The following is a 24,459-nucleotide window of genomic DNA, read 5'->3' on the forward strand; positions in this document are numbered from 1 at the left end:
ATTTTGCCCAATATTAACTAGACTATTTTTGCCATTGAATTGTGGGACTTCCTTATATATTTTGAATGTTAAACTCTTACCAGATATATGATATGCAAATATTTTCTCCCAATTCATAAGTTACCCTTTCAGTTTGTTAATTGTTCCCTTTGCATTCAAAAGCTTTTTAGTTTTATATCTCATGCTTATAGATCGAATTGATATTGTGAAAATGTTCAGTACTACCCAAAGCAATATACAGATTGAATGTAATTTCTATCAAAATTTCAGTGGCATTTTTCACAGAAAGAGAAAAACAACCAATTCTAAAATTCAAATGGAACCACAAAAGACCCAAATAACTAACGCAACCTTGAAAAGGAAAAACAAAGTTTGAGGCATCACACTTTCTGATTTCAAATTATATTACACAGCTACAGTAATCTGAACAATATGGTACTGGAATAAAAACAGACACATAGACCAATGGAACAGAATGGAGAGCCTAGAAATAAACCCAAGCACATATGGTCAATTAATTTTTGACAAGGCCATCAAGAAGACACTGGATCCTATCTTACACCATCTACAAAATTAACTCAAAATGGATGAAAGACCTAAACATGAGACCTGAAACAGTAAAATTCCTGGAAGAAAACAGAGGGAAGCTCCTTGAAATTGGTGTTGGCAATAATTATTTGAACATCACAACAAAAGTTCAGGCATCAAAAGCAAATACAAGCAAGTAAGATAGTACATTGAAACAGGAAAGTTTTTAATAAGGAACAGAGCACCTCTTTGGAGGAGTGCTATACAGAGATAAAAGCATTAAGGAAAGATGAGATATAAGGATGAGGTGAAAATATACCTAGGTATGACAAAGAACAGAAATAATAATCAGAACATGGATGAGAAGGATAAAAGAGTTGAGTTGGCAAAATGTTACTGCCATTTTGCAAGAGAGTTTCAGTTTCTTACAGCGATGACCATCTGATGCCACAGTTGCACAACTACATACGCAAACAACTGATGGAAAGCTTATGTAAACCCTGAATATGTTTATAGCAGCTGTATTCATAACCAGCTTCAGTAGGTGAATGAATGAACAAACTGAGATACCAGAGTGACATCTAATTCAGAAAAAAAAATAATAAATTACCTGTCAAGCCACAAAGAGACATGGATGAATCTAAAATGCAAATTGTTAACTGAAGGAAGCCAGTCTGAAACAGCTATGTACTGTATGCTTCCAATGATGTAACATTTGGGAAAAAGAAAACTGTAGACACAGTACAAGATCAGTGGTTTCCAGAGGTTCAGAAATGAGGAGTGGAAAGAGTAGTTGGAACACAGGGAAATATCTGGGTGTTGAAACTCCTCCATATGGTACTGTAATGGTGGTCACATGGCATTATGCTTTTGTCAAGACCCATAGAACATTTCTACTCAAATCATGCATATTAATGTATGCAAATTAAAACAAACAAACTGTAAAGAGGTCAGAGCATTGAACCAAGTGTGGGCTTGTGTGTGTAAGGGCCAGGCACAGTGGCTCATGCCTGTAATCCTAGCACTCTGGGAAGCCAAGGCAGGTGCATCCCTTGAGCTCAAGAGTTCAAGACCAGTCTGAGCAAGAGTGAGACCCCATCTCTATTAAAAAATAAATAAATAAATAAAAATAGAGTAAAAAAAGAGAAAGAAGGCCCTGTAAGGCCTCAGCCCTGCTCCTGTTCTACTGGTCAAACTTTTGCCTCCTGGGCTGGTAACCGCCTGCACTTCCCCTGGTGTAAGGGCCTCTCCGAGCAAGCCAGGGCCGTGATGTGTGGCTGCCCTCGGTGGGGAGGGAGATGGAGGCCGAGCGGACGCCGGCCTTGGCGCCAGGAGGGGAGACCACACGGATGTAGCCAGCGCGGCCCGCACTCCGCCGAGGCCCGGACTGGGCCAAGGCAGCCCCGGGGAGGCCTGGGGCCGCAGGCGCGAGAGGCGGCGGGCGCCGAGCCGCAGCAGGGCGGAGGTCGCCGAAGGTGGCGGGACGGTGCCCCGCCCCACCCGGGAGCATCACGTGTCTCCGCCCGCACCTGTCGTGGTCCAGCGCCTATCAGTCTGCTCTGCGGCTTTGATACGGTACCCGGCATTTATACAGTGTTTATGAGAATATTTTTGAGAAATGTTTGCTCTCTTCTCTGTCACCAAAGGTGTCCAATGGTGCCCTAAAGATTTTCTTGCGGACCTTTTTCACAGATGCAAGTACGTGAACCCACTTTAGTCTGGGCGCCGCCGTGGCGTGGCCGTGCCGTGGCCTTACCGTGGCCGTGCGGTGCCGTGGCCGTGCCGTGCCGTGGCCGTGCCGTGGCCGTGCCGTGGCCGTGCGGTGCCGTGGCCGTGCCGTGCCGTGGCCGTGCCGTGGCCGTGCCGTGGCCGTGCGGTGCCGTGGCCGTGCCGTGCCGTGGCCGTGCTGTGCCGTGGCCGTGCCCGTGCCGTGGCCGTGCCCGTGCCGTACCGTGCTGTGCCGTGCCGTGGCCGTGCTGTGCCGTGCCGTGGCCGTGGCCGTGGCCGTGCCGTGCCCGTGCCGTACCGTGGCCGTGCTGTGCCGTGCCGTGGCCGTGCCGTGGCCGTGCCGTGGCTGTGGCCGTGCCGTGCCGTGGCCGTGCCGTGCCGTGGCCGTGCCGTGCCGTGCCCGTGCCGTGCCCGTGCCCGTGCCGAGGCTGTGCCGTGCCTTGGCCGTGGCCGTGCGGTGCCGTGGCCGTGCCTTGGCTGTGCCGTGCCGTGGCCGTGCCGTACCGTGGCCGTGCCGAGCCGTACCGTGGCCGTGCCTTGGCCGTGCTGTGGCCGTGCCGTGCCGTGGCCGTACAGTGGCCGTGCCATGGCGTGGCCGTGCCGTGCCGTGGCCGTGGCGGCGCTGCCCGCGCTCTCCTGGCCGCATCTCCCTGCAGGGGAGAGACGCGCTCGCGGCCCACGCCAGTCTGCCCGGGACAGAGGACGCGGGGGCTGACTGGGGCGTGGGAGACACGAGCGGAGGAACATTGCTAAAGTGCAGCCAGATTTTCTCAGCTATGAAAGCAATCTAAAATGTACAGAAATGTGCCCATCAATTGATTAATTTTTCTAAATGTTTGAGACCCTGTGCATTTTGGCGCAGTAGTACATGCTGGAGTCACAAAGAGAAATTAGTTTCTTCCCCCAAACTCCCACAGAAAGAGAAAATAAGCAAGCGACCAAACGCAAGTGGCCATCTCCGTTTCTAGGCCTGAGGAGTCTCCACCGCCTTCCCTCCAGCAAGCGCCCCCGAGGGCGGCGGGCAAGGCCCACGGGCAGCGAGCGGGTCCAGCAGGCGGGCTCAGAACGTGGCCCGGGGTGACAGTCACGAGGCCGGAGGCTGAGCCCACTTGCATTTGATCATCGTGCTGTTTTATCCACACTGGGCACCGTCAGCAAAATGAGAAATGGGGCTGTTTTCTCAGGGAAGCCAATGACTCTAAACTCACACACATGCCTGAGGGGACTGGGAATTTGAACCTCCATTCTGGACGCAAATGTACCTGTAGTAGCTGCATCCTGTGAGTAGCTGCAAAACATGACACAGAGAGGGGCCAGGCCTTGGAAAGACCAATTAAAGTACTGGGGCAGCTGCCTAAAACACCCCAAAGCACAGAAAAGCAGTGACAGCACAAGCTCTACCCATTAAAATATTAGTATGTATAATTATGGAAGCCTTGTTCTGGCAAGAAGAAAATGCCCAGGAGGGCTGGGGTCTCCTCTAACCAAGTGGAGAGGGCAGAAAGTTGGAGGAAAGAGCTCTGAGCACGAAGCAGCCAGCCTCCAGTGAGTGCCTCGCTCCCTGTACAACTGCCTTCCTTCCCTGCTCTGTGCGGGCGTCCAGGATTTGCTGAGTGAGAGGCGGCGAGGTCCCCTGGCGCGGGCTCCGCACGGCAGCCCGGTGGAAGCACACAGGGCGGCCCGCTGGGAAAGGCTCCCTGGGTAATGGACGTTACATTGCAGAGCGATTACTTTGCCACGTATGACTGGCACGGCACAGTTTGGGACGTTCTTACTCCTATTCTTTGTTTATGGTGTTCTTCGGTTAACTTTTCACATAGGCTTTTAAATGAAGGACTGAGAAACCAGGGAATCACAGAGCTCAAAGAAATATTAACCGCCATGTGGCCGGGAAGTTTGGAGGAATGAGGAATGGATTCAGGATTCAAGGGTTGGGGAAAGCAGTGGCTGGCAGGGTGGCCAAGTGCTAGGCCACCCAATCTTATTGCAATCAAAGTGCTCTTTTTGGCTTCCTTTGGTCTACTGGGCTTCTCTGTGACATTTTATTTGAGGAAAAGGTCTGTCTACTTGAAAACTTTGGATATAATCTAGCATTTATAGGGCACTAGAAAGGGTTCTTTTTGTTTCATGGGAAAATGTGCTTTAGAAATTTCTGAGTTTATTTGAATAATGAAAATACAGTGTTTAATTTAAGAATGGCAAATAAAGCTACTTGAATTTTAATAATTAGGGATTAGATTGGGATGGAGAAAAGAAGGATCCATCTATTAGTTACTTATCCTTGTCTGGATTCTACTGGAAGAAATATAGCACAATATGGCTTCCACTTCTAACAGAATATCTGCAAACCAGGGCCACTCTGAGGCCAATTGCCTAGCCCTAACTGCCTCTGCATTCTGCCACGGCTGTCGAGGAGAACCCATCCCAGGAACTTCTCTAATAGGCAATCTGCACAGGTGAATCCGGTCCTAAAATTCCATGGTTTTCTGAGGCAGGGGTATTGCTTGAGCTCAGAAGTTCAAGACCAGCCTGAGCAAGAGCAAGACTCCATCTCTACTAAAAATAGAAAAATTAGCCAGGCACGGTGGTGCACACCTGTAGTCCCGGCTACTCAGGAGGCTGAGGCAGGAGGAACGTTTGAGCCCAGGAGTTGGAGACTGCAGTGAGCTACAATGACACCACTGTACTCTAGCCAGGGTGACAGAGTGAGACTCTGTCTCGAACAAAACAAAACAAAACAAAATCTCTCATGATTTTCATAGCATATGAAAGTGTACTCAAAGACTTTTGTCACTTTTATATCGTATGTAAGTATAATTTAATACATCAATATGTACACAATATACTTTGCAGTCTTTGCACTTTTTGAAAGATAAAAGGTAATAATGAGTTTTATGATTCTCACTAAAGCCACACTGCAAGTTCTTGGCCTGCCAGGACATAAGAACTCAAAAATCCTTTGACAGTTTATTAGCAAATAGATTTAGTAACTTCAATCCTAATCTTTGGCAGCCAGGTTCTGCACCTTCTAACGAATACTTTTCCTTCCAAAACTAATGCTTGTCCTAGCACAAGGTCAGACCACATTGATCTTCTATGTGCCTCATGCATGCTGACTCTCTCTTTCTGAGGGTGTATTTAATTCATTTTACTAATTTCTTACTTATTCACACCTTGCTCTGAACAACAAAGAGAATGTGACAGTTACCTGGTCACTTTGCCAAGTTCCCCTGTGGGTTGTTGCACACCTGCCCTATCCAGGACTCCACAGCACATTGGAGCTCATGACTTCAGTTGTCATTTTGATGAGAGGTCACTGACCCCTTACTAATAAAAGAGGTTTTTGAAAAACTAAATGATATTTCTCATTCCTATGAACCGTGCTTATGAAAGGAACAACATAAATTCAATGTGGTTGTTTAAACAGATAACGTGGAAAGATACATGCAAAAGCTGTCTAACCAGCACTAAACACTGGAGTATGTTCTGATTGTTGCTACCCTTCCCATAAGAAGTGATTTTTAAAACTTGCCATTTTTTATAGAACAGAGAAAGAAACTTCAGAAGGTTTAATAACAAAGGAAACAATTATCTCATAGGAATGTAGAGAAATGACAATGACCATTTTTTTCATTAATTTATTCATAATACCTTATTGCAAAGTAATGTTCTTACTTGAATTTAGGGAGAGCAATATTTTCCTTTGCTGGGGTCACTTCTCTGGCAATCTCCACATTCTGGAGAGCAGTCTAGAGGTAGAAATAGAAGAAAAAAACATAAGAAGTCCTATGAGCGTTCAGAGTAGAAGCAATGAAAGGTATATACTGAAATCTAACTGCTTTACCCATGAGAAAGACATGCCTGTCATTTATAGTTAAAATACCACTTCACCACCACATTTCCTCGTCAACTTCTAGAAATAGCTAAAATCTCTGAGAATCCTCAAGAGGGGAAATAAGATAATATTTTCCAAATAGCTAATGTGACAAGATTAAGTTGTATAGAACACACTTTGGGGAAATTGATTTTAAAGGAAGTACAAGAGGATATTTGGTAACCTGCCCAAATTTCATTTGCAAGTAGTTGGCATTTGGATCTAAACTGCCAACATTGCAGCCTTTAGAATGAGACTCCAAGTTTAAATTAGTGATAATACTTTAAAACATTCGTTGTGAGGAATAGTCTATTGATTTGATGCCAAGAAGTGATGCCTTTTTTATGAGACTTAGCCATTAACTCAGTTTTATGGCAAGGTGGGGGATTGGCCCCTTAAGAGGCAGTGTAATTCAAGGCATGAGCAACAGATTGCTAATTCTAGAGGCTAGAATGGTGTTTCTGCCTTTGTCATTTAACTTTTAATGATCCCATTTATGTTACTCAACCTCTCATAAACTCTACTGTCGTTTTAAAATGCTTTAATACCTTAATCAAATGATAGCCAGGTTGATGTCTAGATTTAATAGAGCAGTGGTTACCAGAAGTCCCAGGGCACAGGGCAGGGTGCAGAGGAGTTACTTGTGTAGCTTATGAAAAGATGCATATCTGACTCAGGGGACACAATCTGATTCTGAATCTGATTCAGATTTGTACAGAGGCCTATAAATATGTATTTTGTAAGAAGTTCCCCCAAAATCTGAAGCATAGCCAAGTTGGAAGGCTTAAACTAGAATGAAACCTTGTGAGGGGGTAGGAACAATTCTTGGGTGACCCAGACCTGCGCCCATGGCATGCCCTTTGATTGTGGACTGAGCTTGTGACGATGGCAGGTTTCACTCCTGTGATGAGTTCCACTAGACCACGAAGTACAGAGGTATTGCAACCGTGCCCTCCCACGTCAGTTAACTCTGAGTTCCTCAACTGGAAGGAGCTTCTCCTGGGTGGCCAGACTTGGTCGGTCGGGAGCTCTCACAACGGGTCAGAGTTCAGACTGCGGCAGATTGTCTCACAGGCTGGGGGGCTTGAGTGGCCTCGCTGGGAGAGGGCCACATGCGAAGTCCTCCTGAAGGCAGCGGCAAGGAGCCCAGAGCAGCCGCTGGCCAGCACACAACCAGAGAGTGGGGACCTCAGTCCTATGGAAGTGAGTGAGCGAATTCTGCCAACAACCTTCACAGGCTTGGGAAAAGCCCCGAGCTCCAGGTGCAAAAGAGCCTGGCTGGTGCCATGATCTCAGCCTTGTGAGACCCTGAGCAAAGAACCAATGCACTTCTGACCCAGGGGAACGGAGAAAACAAATGAGTGCTGTTTTAAACCATTAAATTTGTGGCATTTTTAAATGCAGCCATAGATAACCAACATGAGACAAGACTATGTCTCACTCTAATGGTATCCCAACATCTTAGCACAATGCATGGCATATGCATGTGCATGGTTTACTTTTTTAAAATAAATTATAATTTAAAGAATTCAAAATTATGTTTCATGTCAAAACAATATTAATTTCACTGACATCATCATCCCTTCAAAGATTTTTGCAGGTTGTTTCCTTAGTTATATAACACAAACCAATAATTTTAGCCTCATACCATTTTCTCTATTTAATTTTTTCTAGGCATGTATTTTATAAGTCTTATTTCTGAAATGTTGATTGTAAATATGCATGAAAGCTCTCCATAAGGGAATGTGTCTTTGTTCTACAGGACCAATGGTGACATGTGGGAGTAGGAACGTTCCTTGAAGAGCAACATGCCATTCCCCCCTGAGACTGGTCCGAACCTGGTTTCTGGGGAAACACAGGAGAGTGGATGTTAGAACTAGATCACAACAGCCAGTGTGACCACACGCACAGCTTAGGGTACAAGCAGTACCGAGCGTGAAGAGCAAAGAAGGGAAAGGAAACTTGTCAGCTATGTCTCCTGGTCACATATTTACCAGCCTCAAGTCCGCAATGACTCATTATTTTTACTGTTGAACAATTGCGGGGACTTAGGCAAAGAATCGAGTGTAGCACTGTGAGGGAAACAAAGAAACCAAGTAAAAACCACAAACCAACGCTACAGACAGTCCAAAGGAGACTCACTACAGCTAACGTCGTAAATAAAAACCTAAATAAGGTAGGCTGATGATCCACTACTTAACAGGGGCATAGAAGAAAGGAGGGAGTTCAAGTTTCTATCTGGCCATGGTATCCGAGGCAGCACAGAAATCCTGGCTCTTACCACCACTTTCCTCATGTTCTGAGCTCCCCACCCGTCAGTATTCTTCTCTCTCCCTTCCTGAGACTTTACACATTTTTCTAGACATAATATCCAAGATTTTACTTTGCACTTAAGTGGGAGAAAGAGGCAGAACTGCTTCTACTTCAGTTTGCTCAGAACCAGAAGTAAGTTTCCATTTTTGATATAGGAATTTAACTGGAAAATTTAAATGTGAAATTTAAGAGTATATATATGACTTTTTAAAAAACATTCCTGACTTTAGTTATTCAGGATGTGTCTTTTAATAGGGATACAAACATATTATCTGTGTGCCCTATAATGGCTTTTCATGAAATAAATTATTCACTGAAAACCCTGAAACACAAATATCACTGAGGAAAGCAAATGCAACCATAAATGATAAATATGAAAATGTTAAAGAAAGAAAATGAAGTCAATAAAATGTAAAGTATTTTGGAACACTACTTATCTGTATAAAAATTTAAAACAATCACTTGGTCTGGCATATTACATAATGAGCTAACCCTTCCTTGAAGTCCTACTTGGGTTTCATCACAGACTTTGTAAGACAAAATCAACATGATTCTTCTGCAGAGAAAATTTTGATGTGTTTTCAAAACCAATTTTTTTCTATTTTACGAACAATATAAGTTTCACAAGTCAGAGCTCTGTATAAATAGAATGTCACTACTTCAAAAATGCCATCAGGTTGGACATTACAAAAAGAAGAAACAAGCTCTTATACAATTGATGTCAGGAGGACTACACTACACTTTATCCTTACCAAACCCACTCCAGCATTCTGTTACAGTTAACAAAGACATTTTTGTGTCCTCAAAACATCAGAGTCTTTTGTTACAGAATAAAATGTCTTGTAGCAGAATTTCAACCTCAAATGAAACTTATTGTCAGTAGCTGTAAACGTTCATAGTGCGGAGTGCTAAACACCTAGGGGTTGGGATGGGTTAGCAAGGGGAAGGCCGTGTGCAAAAATTCCATGTTACCTGAGCAAAGTAGTTATATTATTAGTGCTACTTCAAAAGTTTTTTTGGCTGGGTGTGAGGGCTTAAGCCTATAATCCTAGCACTCTGGAAGGCCGAGACAGGAGGATTGCTCAAGGTTAGGAGTTTGAAACCAGCCTGAGCAAGAGCAAGACCCCATCTCTACTAAAAATAGAAAGAAATTAATGGGCCAACTAAATATATATAGAAAAAATTAGCTGGGGTGGTGCATGTCTGTAGTCCCAGCTACTGGGGAGGCTGAGACAGAAGGATCTCTTAAGCCCAGGAGTTTGAGGTTGCTGTGAGCTAGGCTGATGCCACAGCACTCTAGCCTGGGCAGCAGAGTGAGACTCTGTCTCAATAAATAAATAAATAAATAAATAAATAAATAAATAAATAAATAAAACAAAAGTGTTTTTCTTTAAGAATATTTAAAAAAATTAACTATTTTATAATATTTATAGAAGACTTATACGTTGTTCAACAATATTTTATTGACTATCTTTCATTTCAGAATTGTTTTGTCAGATTATTGTGCCATGGTGGTGAGCCGGTATGTCGGAGCCAGCTCACAGTGACATGACAGACAGATACAGGGAGAAATCACAGTTTTCAAAATCACTGTAGAGACCGTAAGAACAATCGCAATTCTCAAGTCTCCCGGAAAGAGTGGCTAGGGCCCCATTACCTGAATCCCTGCTGGTTGGCCAGTACTATGCAGCCCAGAGACAGCCCCCAGACTGGGACTGGCGCTCCGCGAGCTTTGCACGCTGCACCTCCTCAGAGCTGCACAGCTGGTCGTGGGAGCAAGCCTGAAGCAGCCTGCTGGGTGAAGAGAGCAGGCGTGGAGTGGAGACCAGCTGTCCCCTCTGAGGCCCCACATCTGAGAGTTCAGTTAAGCTTGGCAAAGACGCTTGCCTGACCCATGCCAACCACCGAAGACGAGAGCTGTTCAGCTGGCCCTCAGACTCCAGAGCAATAATAACTATTTATTATTCAGTTACTCAAATTTGGGGCAGTTTTGCTAAACAGTGAACATTAAATGATACAGCCATAAAACTGGGATAATTATGGGTGCAATTGCATAATTGAAAGCCAAATTCATGAATGTCATATTTGTCTAAGTCATTTACATTGAAATTCTTAAGTAATTATTATATAAACATCCCCTTTAAGAACCGTGTTTGAGGACGTACAGGGGTGTCAGGCTGTGAAGTACTGGGTATTCTTCTTTCTCACACTCTATCAGTCATGACAAAATAAACTTTTACACAATTACTGCAAAAATCAAAAGTCGTGTTCGAAGTCCTTCTCTATAGCCACATCGAGTCATTTTACAATCCCTGGAACTAATGCAGCACCTTGGAAACCAGGTTGGCAGTTCCCCAGTGTGGAAACGAGCGCAGGCGCAGCATGTACTGTTTCCCATGTGAACAGAGCTGTACAAAGGGAGGCTGTGTAGCTCTTCAAAATGATACGCTAAATAAAAGTCTCAAAAGAAACTTAAAAAATGCATTATACTAAATGAAAATAAAAATAGAACATGGGAATTTCTTGGATGTGCTCATAGCTGTTCTTAGAATAAGATTTATAGCATTAATTACTCACATTAGAAAAAATGGAGCATCCCAAATCAATGATCTAAGTTCCTACATCAAGAAACTAGAAAAATAAGTATTAATAAATAAACTTAAGTAAAACAAAAGGAAAGAAAAAACAAAAACAGGTAATGAAATTGAAAACAGCAAAACTATAGAGAAAATAAGTAAGGCAAAAAAAAATGGTTTTTATTAACAAAAAATCAATAATATTGATAAACTTTTAGCCAGATGGACAAAGATAAAAAGTATGAAAACACACATCATAACTGTATGGAAGGACAGATAATATCACAACAGACCCTACAGTCATTAAAAGGATCATAAAGGAACACTTTGAAAAAAAATTTTGCCCATAAATTAAACACATTTTAAGAAATGGACTAATTTCTTAAAAACTACAAACTACCAAACTCAGCTAAGAATAAGTAGATAAACCAAATAGTTTAAATAATCATTAAATAATTTAGATTTTAAATTAAAAACTCCTAAAAAGTAATCTCTAGTTCTGGATTGTTTCACTGCAGAGTTTTGTCAATTATTTACAGAATTAATGCCAATTTTACATAACCTCTTCTAAAAAATTTTAAAAAAGGGAACATTTTCCAACTCATTTTATGAGGCCAGTATTGCCTTGATGACCAAACCTACAAAAAGCAATACCCAAAAAAGAATACTAAAGAACAATGTTGCCCATACATTTAAGAGCAAAAACAAATTAGAAAACCAAATCAAACAATGTATAAAAACAATTATATGATGCATTAGTCCCACTATGAGCAAGCAGAATTTATTCTGAGTATGCACAGCAGGTTCAATATTTGAAAATAAATCAATGTTACCCACATATTAACAGGCTATAAGAAAAAAAATATTACATGATCCTATCAATAGCTGCAGAAAAATAATTTGACAAAATTCAACACTCATTTATAACAAAAATCTCTCAACAAACTAAGAATAGAGGGAAACTTATAAAAGACATCTGAAAAAACACCCCAAATCCCTCAAACAAAAAACAAAACAAAAAGTACAGCTGACATCAAACTTAATAGTGAAACACAGAATGCTTTCCTCCAACATTGAGAAGAATGAAATAATGTCTACTTTTACTACAATAATTAATAATAGTAATTTAGCCAATGCAATAAGGCAAGAAGAAGAAATAAAATATAAAAAATTGGAAAGAAAGAATAAAACTGTCTCTGTGTGGAGAACACATGACTTTCTATGTAGAGAATCTCAGGGAATATATAAAAAATAAAGTAGAATGGGTTCCAGCTCTATCCAAGAATATACAAGAGATGCTATATCACCATTGTTTCTTAAAGCTGAATAGTACTCCATGGTATACATATACCACATTTTATTAATCCACTCATGAACTGATGAGCACTTGGGCTGTTTCCACAACTTTGCAATTGTGAATTGTGCTCCTATACACATTCAAGTGCAGGTGTCTTTTTCATAAAGTGACTTTTGATCTTTTGGGTAGATGCCCAGTAGTGGAATTGGTGGATCAAATGGTAGATCTACTTGTATCGCTTTAAGATATCTCCATATTGTTTTCCATAGAGAGTGAACTAGTTTGTAGTCCCACCAGCAGTGTAAGAGTGTTCCTATCTCTCCACATCCACGCAAACATTTATCATTTGGGGACTTTTTAATAAAGGCCATTCTCACTGGAGTTATGTGATATCTCATTGTGGTTTTGATTTGCATTTCCCTGATGATTAGAGATTGAGCATTTTTTCATATGTTTGTTGGCCATTATTCTGTCTTCTTTCAAGAAGTTTCTGTTCAATGTCCTTTGCCCATTTTTTGATAGGGTTGTTTGATTTTTTTTCTTGCTGGTTTTCCTGAGTTCTAAATAGATTCTAGTTATCAGCCTTTTATCGGATGTGTAGTTTGCAAAAATTTTCTCTCATTCTGTGGGTTGTCTGTTTGCTCTCTTGACAGTTTCTTTGGCTGTGCAGAAGCTTTTTAATTTATCTGGTCCCATTTGTTTATTTTTGTTGCTGCTGTGATCGCCTTTGGGGTCTTCTTCGTAAATTCTTTGCCTAGGCCGATGTCTAGAAGAGTATTTCCAATGTTTTCCTCTAGAATTCTAATAGTTTCACATCTAAGGTTCAAGTCTATTACCCTGCGTGAGTTGATTTTTGTGAGAGGTGAAAGGTGTGGGTCTTGTTTCAGTCTTCTACATGTGGCCATCCAGTTTCCCCAGCACCATTTACTGAATAAGGATTCTTTTCCCCAGTGTATGTTTTTGTCTGGTTTGTCAAAGATTAGTTGGCTATATGAGGATGGTTTTATATCCGGGTTCTTGGTTCTGTTCCACATGTACTCACCAGCAAATTGGTGTTAACGGATCAACAACTCAGTGGACATATAGGAATAACATGTATTGGGCAGGTGGGAGGGGGAGGAGGGGATGGGTATATACAAACACAATGAGTGAGGTGTTCAATGTTTGGAGGATGGTCACACTTGAGGCTCTAACTCGATGGGGGAGGGGGGCATGGACAATATACGTAACCTTAACACTTGTACCCCAATAATACGCTAAAATAAAATAAAAATAAAAATAAAGCAAAAAATAAATAAATAAATAAAGTAAAACTTAACACCAATAAGTGAGTTTTGTAAAGTCAGAAGATACAAGGTAAATACATAAATTAAGTGCATTTCTGTATATTAACATCAAAGAAGCAGAATGAGCACTATTTACTATCACCCCAAAGAAAAATAAATATTTAGATATAAAAAAAGATGTATAGGACCTGAAGGACCTAAATAAATGAGGACATATTATGTTTATTGAATAGTAGACTCAACATAATAAAAATGTCAGTTCTCCCCCAATTAATCAACAGGCTTAATGAAATTCCTATCAAAATCTTAGCAAAACATTTTGTAGACACAGATTAGTTTTTCTAAAATTTATTTGGAAATGAATGGCTACAGAATCGTAAAAACATTTTTGATAAAGAAGAATGGAATGGGAAGAATCACTCTATTTTAGGACTTACTATCTATCCATAGTAATGGAGACAGTTTGGTACCACAGGGGTGGACACATAGGTCAATAGAACAGAAAAAGGAACCTCACCCCATAAACTTATACAAGTTTATCCAATTACTTGTTGGCAAAAAAGCTATAGCAATTCAATGGAGAAAAGATAGCCTTTTTAACAAATGCTTTACCCACTGGATAACCACAGGCAAAGAAAAAAGAAAAAAACAACAAAGAAAACTTGCCATAAAACTCACACATTAAAAAAATGCTCAAAATGAATCATAGACATTAATATAAAAATTAAAACTATAGCACTTTTATGAGAATGGCATAGGAGAACTTCAGAATTGATAATTAAGCAAGTAGTTATTAGACTTGACAACAAAACCATGATCCATAAAATAAAAAAACTGATAAAGTAGATCTCATCTAAATAAATAACTTTTGCACCACCAAAGACCCTATTAATATGACTAAAAACTGGATTACACACTGTGAAAAATATTTGCAAATTGCATATCCGAAAATCTGCTTACATCTATAACACTGTCAAATTTCAATTAAATAAAATAAATTTAAATTTAAAAACTGTCAAAATTCAACGTTACACAACATAAAAACTCTAACAATCCTATTAGAAAATGGGCAAAAAACATAAACAGACATTTCACTGAAGAGGTTATGTAGATGGCAACTAAATACATGAAGAGATGTACAATGGCATGAACTATCAGAGTAATGCTAGTTAGAACCACAATGATATATCACTGCACACCTGTTAGGATAGCAACTAAATACATGAAGAGATGTACAATGGCATGAACTATCAGAGTAATGCTAGTTAGAACCACAATGATATATCACTGCACACCTGTTAGGATAGCTGAGGAAAAATGCTGACAAGGATTTGGAAAAACTGGGAGATTTACATTGCTGGAATGTACAATGATGACACAACTGCTCTGGAAAATAATTCAGCAGTTTCTTTTAAAACTAAATATAGACTTACAATATGACCTAGCAATTGAAATCCTGTGTACTTATCCACAGAAATGAAAACTTATTTTCACTCAGACACTTGTACCTAAATGTTTGTAGCAGCTTTATTTGTGATAGACCAAATTGGAAACAACCAAAATATCTTTCAGTGGGTGAATGGTTAAACTCTTGATACATCTATACTATGAAATGTACTCAGCAATAAGAAAGAACAAGCTCTTTGATACACACAGCAACTTGGGTGACCCTCAAGGGAATTATGCTGAGTGTAAAACGCCAATCTCAAAGCACACACATAATATGATTTCATTTGTGTAACATTCACAAAGTAGCACAATCATCGAGCGGGAGAACAGATCAGTGGCTGCAAGGGGCTGGCAATGGGGTGAAAGGATGGGAGCGTAGACATAAATGGGTACAAAGGTGGAATCTTTTCGTGATGGTGCAGGTAATGGTCTTGGTTGTGGTGGAAGTTAAAAAAGATACACATGTGGTAACATCACACACATACACACACACACACATACACACACAAAATGTTAAATTTGGATAAAGTTGGGTGAGGAGTATACAAGATCTCCCTGTACATCTTTTTGCAATTTCCTGAAAATTATAACTATTCAAAATTTTTAAAGTTTTTTAAAAAGCAAAGGAGTGAAGAATGCAAAATTCCATTAGTGTTATCTATTAAAGAAAGATAGAACAGGATACAAGAGTGATGAAAAGCTATTTGCATTACCAGTCTTCATGTTCCACTTCTTAAATTGGGCACTATTCACAGATTCTTAGCAATATGCTTTACAACATATATACACATGCATGCATGTGTATACACACAAATATGTCACTTATGTTTTTGTCTATGTCAACTATTATATTAAAATAGTTTAAATATAAGACAAAATTATATGAATGCATTTTATATTTTATTCTCTGTGTATTTGTGTATGTATTTCTTCAAATTGAAGGTACATATTTTCCCTCCTTCACTGTTGCAGAAAGGACCAAGTTATTCCTTAATAGGCAAAAAGATAAAGAACGCAATGGCATAGTGATAATAGTAAATCTACAATTTTGTAGTTGTATTTACATTTAATTGTCTTCATGTTCACTATGTAAAATGGTGTGTGTTTGTATGAAATATTTAGCAATAAAATTAATAGTTGGTGATTATATTTTTTGCAAATCTAACACTTTCTAAAGATGTATAGAATATTGAAGAAATTAGGAAATATTAAATATCCTAGAAAATTGGTTAATAAATGTTTTAACTTGCTTAAGTTTTATGATACAAATTAAGAAAAAATATATTAAATTATATCTTTACATTTCAGTAAGTAGGAGAAATAAAGTACAAGAAGTAGCCACATAATATCAAATTATTCTTAAAATTTAGCTTTTTTCATTAAGTATTCATGTATTCAATGATAATACTCATCTAAAATAATATTACTTTCTTATGAATCAAGACTGGTATGTCTGATTACTGTCCAAAGATATCAATGTGGTCTGAAAGAATGTGATATGAAAGATTTTACATATACAAGACTGACATATAGAAAAAATTAGTTCAGAATCAGACTCTTTTGCTTAATCAATTTCAAAGATATTTTTATTTAGCATAACTGGATGACTTTTAAATTACAATTTGGCTTTAGCTACAGTTAGCAATGCCCACTGGTTATATGACAAATATATAGAGAGACATACATGCTTATTTTTTTAGATAATGCTAAGGTTCTCCAATACTGAGCTTTTGTTACACTCTGAAATGTCACTGAAAAAGGAAAATAAATTTGGCATGAACATACTGGAATCAATTTTCAAGCAGATAGTATGTGGAGAAAGGTAGATGAGTGTCCCTGGCTGGGGATGGAAACTATCATGTAACTGTAATTGCTTCACTTAGTTAAATTAAGCTATATTAAGTCAATTGTACTCTCTCCAGGTACAGAAGCTCTGTCTGTAGAAGAGTAAAAGGAAGAGACTCGGTAGTGAACATCAGTATACAGGACACAAAAAGCCTCTTGGATTCATTTTGACAAGTATCCTCTTCCTGGTCCTTGCTTTGAAGAAACCACTAGCTGCAAAAATAACATCTGCACATCCATGTGTCAGTTTGCTGACGCCTCATCCCCCCTGACTGTGCTGTGACAAAGAAAGCTCATCTTTCCACTCGGACAATTTGCTAGAACAAGGTGAATGTAAGTCCCTGGCTAGGGATGGATACTAACTTTTCAGTTAAATTGACTTCACTTAATTAAATTTAGAAATAGTAAGCCAATTGCATTCCTTTCAGTAAACAAAGCTATACCTGTGAAGCTCCTCAAAGTAGACTGTAACATTGCTCTATCTTAAATAGTATAAAAAGTTGACACAAAGTTCAAAAAATTTTTTAAATGAAAAACAATTGTTTTTCCAAGGGGAAAATAAAAAGCTTAGTTGTTATGGGTTAAAGTCACCATTTTCTTAAACCATGGCACATGTGAGATAAACTAGAAACAAATTTTAATACCTATAAATAGGGATGACTCATTCTTTGAGCAGAATTTTAGAGTAATATTCAGAATAATGAACTTCATCTGCTGATGCTTTATAGCTATAACATTTAATATAGCCAAGGAGCATAATAAATTTTTACCAATAAAATTAACACTTGGGGATTATATTTTTTCCAAATAGCTTCCTAACTATTGACATAAGAATTGTGTATTTTGAAAGGTTGTCTCTACTTAAACATTCACCGCATGTTTGATTGCCTTGTGGGGACCCTGAACTGTTCCAGGTCTGTGAATGCAGCAGAAAAATAAAACAATGATTAAACATATAAATGAAATTTAAATTATGACATATAATATGGTGTATGCACCAAAAATAATTGCAACCAACATCCTTTAGTGATTTAAAACATGTCCATTTGTGGTTTACTTAAATATTATCTGCTTTTAAATATCTTTTGATTTTGCATAACTAACGTTTCATTTCAGTGAGAATGTCTGATAGTTAAGGCTTTAACCTGACAAGTCCCAGTAAACAGGGTTTGTCATGTCACCTGCTCTTCATGCCTGTCAATGGAGAATTACATGTTCTTTGAAAAAAAAAGCACTCCCTTTCAGAACTTGATACTGGAACATAACATGTTCATGTGCAAATTTCACCGCACCACGGGTCATACCAGCCACGGCAAAACATCTGAATAGCACAGAGTAACACTTGATTCTCCTTAACTACTGGAGGCATGCCTGTGGAAAAGCAGTTTTTTGTTCCTTTTTACTTATGACCATATTTTAAGCATACTGAGTAAGTCCATGGTGCTATATAGCACAAAAAATAATCTGTGTCTTTCTATCAACGTGTCTAAGATCAATAGAAACATTAAAATGGGGGGGGGGAAGGCAAGGAAAAAAGGCAGATAGAAGAGGTAGATCAAACTCACAGATTCAAACATGTCAGTTCAAAGATTTGTAGTGCTAAAGGTGGCAACTGTAAAGATATAATCATCTTGAAATGGTAGGATCCGACATAAGTGACATTTTTGAATTTTTAAATTTGTCATTTTGCATTTTGATTTTTAAACTACAGTTACAGCAATCTGCTATTATAAAGCAAATTAATTATATAAGAAATCCCTGAAGAAAAACTTGTAATACTTTTTCTATAAGGAACTTGCAGTTTTAACTGGAATATCCAAATTTCAGAAAAATTATATTTTGGAATACTCAGAAGCAACATTCAAAGGGGGACAGAGAAATCGTCCCATAATCAATATTCTATAGGTTATGATTAGGTAGATGTTTGTCAAAATATAAAAATGGGAAATAGGGCCCTAATCTCTGCAAACAGGAGGGGTTCGTGTCACTGAAGGGAGGCGGAACCGCGCAGGCCACGTGTCCGCTCCGCGTGGCGCAGCAGGCCCAGGGCGCAGCAGGCCCAGGGCGCAGCAGGCCCGGACTGAAGGACCAATGTGGAGCGAGTGGCCAGGCGGGCGTCAGCCAGACCAGAAGGGCTAGTCTTCACCAGTGTGGCCTAAATACCCCTCCACCCATTCCTAGAGTCCACAGGCCTCGCGCGAGCCGGGGCTGGGGAGGGGAAGGGCGGGGCGGACGCGGAGTGGCAGCGCCCCAGGGCCCCGCGGACTGCAGGGCGGCCTCCTTCCCGCTGGCCCTGTTACGCGTCTGTCCCGCCCGGCGACTCACTGAGCTTCCTGGCAGGAGCCAGGTGACTGATTCCTGAGCTAACTATCTCCCTCAGAACCTTCGCGCGTCCCCATCCAGCCGTGTCCGCGTGCGCCCGCCCGCCCGTCTGTCACCGCCCCCGCCGCTGCACGGGGCGTTTCTCCCTCTCGCTGTCCCCCGTCCTCGCTCCCCCTCGCTCCTTCCACACTAGCCCCTCTTTCCTGCATTCTTACGCAATGGGCTCAGACCAGACTGCGGGACGTTGAACGCACGCCTGGCTAGGGGCGCACGCTTTATCTGCGCACAGGGACGCACGCGGTGCTTGAAAACACAAGTCCTCTTGATCGAATCTGTGGTCCTTCCTTTTGCCCCTTATATATGTTGCTAGCCAGGATCTTTTGAGTCAGTTTTCTTCTGTGCGTCTTTCCTCTGGAAACTCGCTCCCGACTGCACGAGCGCTTTCACCCGCAGCCTGCCGGCCTCACACGCTCGAGGGCCGCCCGCCAGCCCGGCGCCTCCCTGAACTCCGCGCGGCGTCCTGCCGGACAGCTCTTCCTGAAACGTCCGCAGAATGGACACTCTGGCGCTGAAAGCTGGCCCTTCCCGACGCAGACTCATCTGTCTTCCCACGCGCCCTGTCTCTGCCGGTTGTACCACCGTGACTCCCACCCTCCCAGCCACGAAACCGAGCATAATATTTGATTTCTTCCTTCACTGCAGGCCTTCAGTCAGTGGGTTTCGTTATTGTGTTACAATCTCCTCCCAATAACGTCCCAAATTTATACATCTCTTAAGTCTTTCTACCTCCTTTGCCCACTGTTTGGGCTACTTCTTTTGTCATTCCATGCTTAGACTTCCATAATCACGGGAATGCTGATCACATGGCGTCTCCAGAAAAACCTTGCTTGTCCTCTGCCCTGTTGCTGACGTCATCTTTCTGAGTTACAAATAGTAAGCTTTAAAATTAGGAATAATTGATCATCTGACTCTCCACCATCAAGTTCTTTCATGGAATGTCTTCACCTTCTGGATACAATAAATATCACCTAAAATAATATTCTTTGTCTCTAATGATCTTTCTGCAAGCCTTGACTTTACCTCTTATCTTCTCAGTTTCGCTGCTCCGAAGTCATTGGCATTCTCTAAATGTGAAGTCCTCCCTTGCTCCAGTGGTGCCTGTCACTGATGACTGCATCGGTCTAAGCCCCTCTTTTCCTGTACCTCTTAGCCTCCCACCCTTCTACCAGGCTTGCACCCTGTTGTTTTCCAACACTCATACCAAAAGCATTGACTCTGGTCTGTCCCATGCCCAAGTTCTACTCTCGCAAAGAAGTCGTACAGCTACCCTGTGCTTCCATAAGAGCCCAGTGAGTTTCAGAGCGGCTAATGTATGTGGAAGCGTGATGTCAACTTCAAAAGGGATAAGACATACTATAAAGCCATTACAAGCTCACACATTATCTCTTAGGGAGATTTCATACACACATTATTATTCAGAGAGATCGCTAACCACACATCTTGTTATTCATGGAAATTTAATAATATACTTGTTATTTTATCTATGCTTGTTATGTTATTTCATTCGTAGTGAATGAAATGTAAGACTTGAACAGCCCCATGGTCTGCAATATAAAATCAAAACGCACAAAGGAAAAGCATATCAGAGCCTCTAAGTGACGACGTCAGTCTTGAGCAATCTCTATGCCCCTTTAAGAAAACTGAAAGGTTTTCTTCTTGGAAAGAGATGATTGTTTCAAAACATTTTCCCTTTGAAATTCATCTCAGAAGTCGACAAGGGATTACCAGTTTATCATTAGAATATTGTTTATAGCATTTCTTTCACAGAAAAATTTCAGATATTATTGAAAGTCAATTTACTGTAACAACATTTACGTGTCAGAAATTGAATGAATTCCATAAGGCACCAGCTGAGTATTATCTAGAAACAGTTCTTTCAACCCTAAAGATTAGTAAATTTTTCTCAAAAGACTTGGCGCACACGGCACAGAAAATTAAGTACGATGCCCAAGAGCACGTCTTCCTTTTATTAGAAAACCAGCAAAAACATTGTTCAATATGTTGTCCTGGCCGGGCGCGGTGGCTCACGCCTGTAATCCTAGCTCTTGGGAGGCCGAGGCGGGCGGATTGCTCGAGGTCAGGAGTTCAAAACCGGCCTGAGCAAGAGCGAGACCCCGTCTCTACTATAAATAGAAAGAAATTAATTGGCCAACTAATATATATATATATATAAATTAGCCGGGCATGGTGGCACATGCCTGTAGTCCCAGCTACTCGGGAGGCTGAGGCAGGAGGATTACTTGAGCCCAGGAGTTTGAGGTTGCTGTGAGCTAGGCTGACGCCACGGCACTCACTATAGCCTAGGCAACAAGCGAGACTCTGTCTCAAAAAAAAAAAAAAAAAAAAAATATGTTGTCCTGCATAAATGTCAAACATGTAGAGTTTGGTACTTTTTTCTTGTTGTGAATTAAAATTGTTCCCAGCTGGTTTCTCATTTTAAGTTTTTTAAGTAAATGTGTATTTTAGATAATTGGGCATATTTTTTGGTAGGAAAAGAGGCTGCAGTTAGATTATAAAAAAACTTGGTTTAATTTCTTGGTTTACCTTATTAGTGATACTTGGGATCAAGATAATTAAGGTCTTTGAACTGTAATTTCCTCTCCTATATTATGGGCCTAGTAAGACCAATGGAGCCAGATGAATTTGAGGGTGGAATGAAAAAATGTCTGTGAACAATATGCCTTAGAAACACAAGACTCCTTTATGGGTTAAAAATCTCTGATAAAGTTAAAAACTCAAATGCACACAGAAGGCTTTTAATTTCACCGAAACTTCAAAACAATGAAAACTATTTTAGTCCCTTTTTTGATATACATATTAAGTAATGAAAATAAATATAAACTAATGATATATGTTTTCTTTTTTTGTTCAACCAAACTCTCACTGAGGTCATAGTAAAGAGATTTAAAAAAACACAAATTAAAAATTACAAATAACAGAAGACACAAAAAAGTTGTGCAAGTTTGGAATCAGATGGGTGATGAGTAACTTGTTTAGAAGGCCAAAGAATGCTCAAACCTGTCGTAAGCCAGCAGTTGGCAAAGAAAAGAAATAAGAATATTTATATTGCAGAATTCCAGTAAAGCTAAGGAATGTCAAAAGCAGATAAGTCTGAAAATATTGCCATAGTGGGACTGAAAATAAGAAGACAAGTTTGTAGCATACCTAAGAATTTAGTGACAAAATCATAGAACATAATTGTAACAAAATTCAACTGAAAAAAGAAATATTTAAAATAGTCAAAAATCCTCTACAAGTCGATAAGAAAAACGTCAAATCGCCCAATATAAAATTGAACTCAAGACAGGAACAAGCATTTTAGAGGAGTGGAAACCCAAACAGCCAGTAATGGCATCAAAACCACTCATGCTCACTGGTAATCAGGCAAAGGCAAACGAAGTTTACAACAGATTCACGAGCATTGAATTAGGGAAAGATGCAGATAATAAATGTTTGTGACTAAGAGGAGCAACTGGTTTTTACCCTCTAGTAGGACCACAAACTGCCACTATTCCTATGGAAAGTGGTATGGTATTATTTATTAAAATTAAAAATGTCCATGTCCAAAGTCCCAGCAATTCTACTACCAGATACATATCCATAAAGACAAAACAAAACAAAACAAAAACCTCCTACACATGTGCACAATACCAAAATGTTTGTTCACCAGAGAAAAACCTGAATCAATAAAAAGTTAAGTCTATGAAATAAAGACTAGAAAACCAAGTTGTGTAATATTACTCCAAATGGTTGGTTACAGCCCTGAAAATGATTGCACTCTAGCTATATAAATTGACATGGATAACTAGGAAAATGTCCTCGGGTCTTAAATAATTATACATACGGTTGGAAAGTTAACAAACTTTTGACTTCCTATTTTACAGTTTTAAATATCTATTAACCTGGCTAAATAGAAGTACCTTTCATGCTCCATTTTACAGGAATCACAGGAATGACACTCACTAACTGTCAGTTACTGGGGATTCTGCCTGCTGCTGTCTGGCTGTGTTCACGACCACTTCATAGATTTAAAAGTTGTTGAGAACCCACCCAAGAAGCTATTTTGTACATAAATACAGTCTGTTTTTTTTTTTCTTTAGAGACATGCTAAAAATAAGACTACATATGTGAGAAAGAAATAGATTTCATACAAATCGAAGAATTTCCATCTTTTCTAAAATTGTAGCCTTATGACTTTAAAATATCAAATTAGCCTTGGATGTCAGTGTTCCACCATGATCTGAACATGAGAATGGGAAGATAACTATCTACTCCTTAATAGAAGTAATCATCCCAAAGTGAAAATCTTGATGTCCAAAATGGACCTGTTTCCCAAGCTGAGGTGAGCATGGAATTTGCCACCCAAACCGGGTCACTTGTGAGAGAGGTGGAAGGAGCCATTAATAATTTGCCAATACAGCAGGAATAACCCAGGGATGTACTGGGGGAAGGGAACATCTATTTAATTTACCCCAAACTGACAGCCACTCTTTGGTTTTGGCTGTCAATAAACATTTCTTTAGAAATTTTTGAAAAAAGTTTATTATTTTTAATGTTTGGTAAACACTACAGTCTCAATTCGGTCAGTTTGTTTATTTTCATTTATATGGATGTTCAAGATAGGAAATGTAGCAGTGCTGTAAACAAAGCACCAGTAGCAATCTCAGGAAGGTGTAAATTGTTCTGTTTCCTTTGCTGAATTTTTGAATTTTGCTTTCTTTTTATTATTTATAATGAAAACTCCCAAATACCAGTTTTTTCAGCATCAGATAACACCCTATCTGCAAACTCTGAGAAATTCCATAATTCAATGTTTTTCTTAAAGCTTTAGCTGATATAATATTTAAACTTCCTCCTCTTTTTATAAGAAAATAATAATTATGGAAAGGATCAGTTCTTAATTGCATGGTATGTTGGATAACATATATTTTGTGCATATTAATGTACATTTCTATTATCAGATTTATCTTATAAAATTATCAAATAATCTTTGAATAAAAATTTTTATTGGGGCATAATTTAGATAAAATATTCAGATACAAAGAGCAGTTTTAATAATTTTAATAGTTCTATTAGCTTAGTACACATTCTTCTGATAAAGATATATTAACTGAAAATTTCCAAAGCACCCAAGTACAGTCAGTATTCTGATTTTTATTGCCATAGCTTAATTTACCTAGT

The 24,459-nt window shown here is 39.8% G+C and overlaps 1 protein-coding gene across 3 annotated transcripts in view; it reads right to left on the reverse strand.

The window, feature by feature from the left end:
- SNTG1 (syntrophin gamma 1) overlaps nt 1–24,459 on the reverse strand; it is an 836,056-nt gene that overhangs the window by 569,039 nt on the left and 242,558 nt on the right. For 2 of the 3 annotated variants that reach the window (XM_076005315.1, XM_076005314.1), the window contains exon 2: nt 5,932–6,005. The exons of the other annotated variant lie outside the window; for it this stretch is intronic. The gene's annotated coding sequence lies outside the window, so the exon portion shown is untranslated. The remainder of the gene's footprint in view (nt 1–5,931; nt 6,006–24,459) is intronic. 3 annotated transcript variants of the gene reach the window in all.

Source organism: Microcebus murinus, chromosome 7, assembly GCF_040939455.1.
Source record: "Microcebus murinus isolate Inina chromosome 7, M.murinus_Inina_mat1.0, whole genome shotgun sequence".
Classification (NCBI taxonomy): Eukaryota; Metazoa; Chordata; class Mammalia; order Primates; family Cheirogaleidae; genus Microcebus; species Microcebus murinus.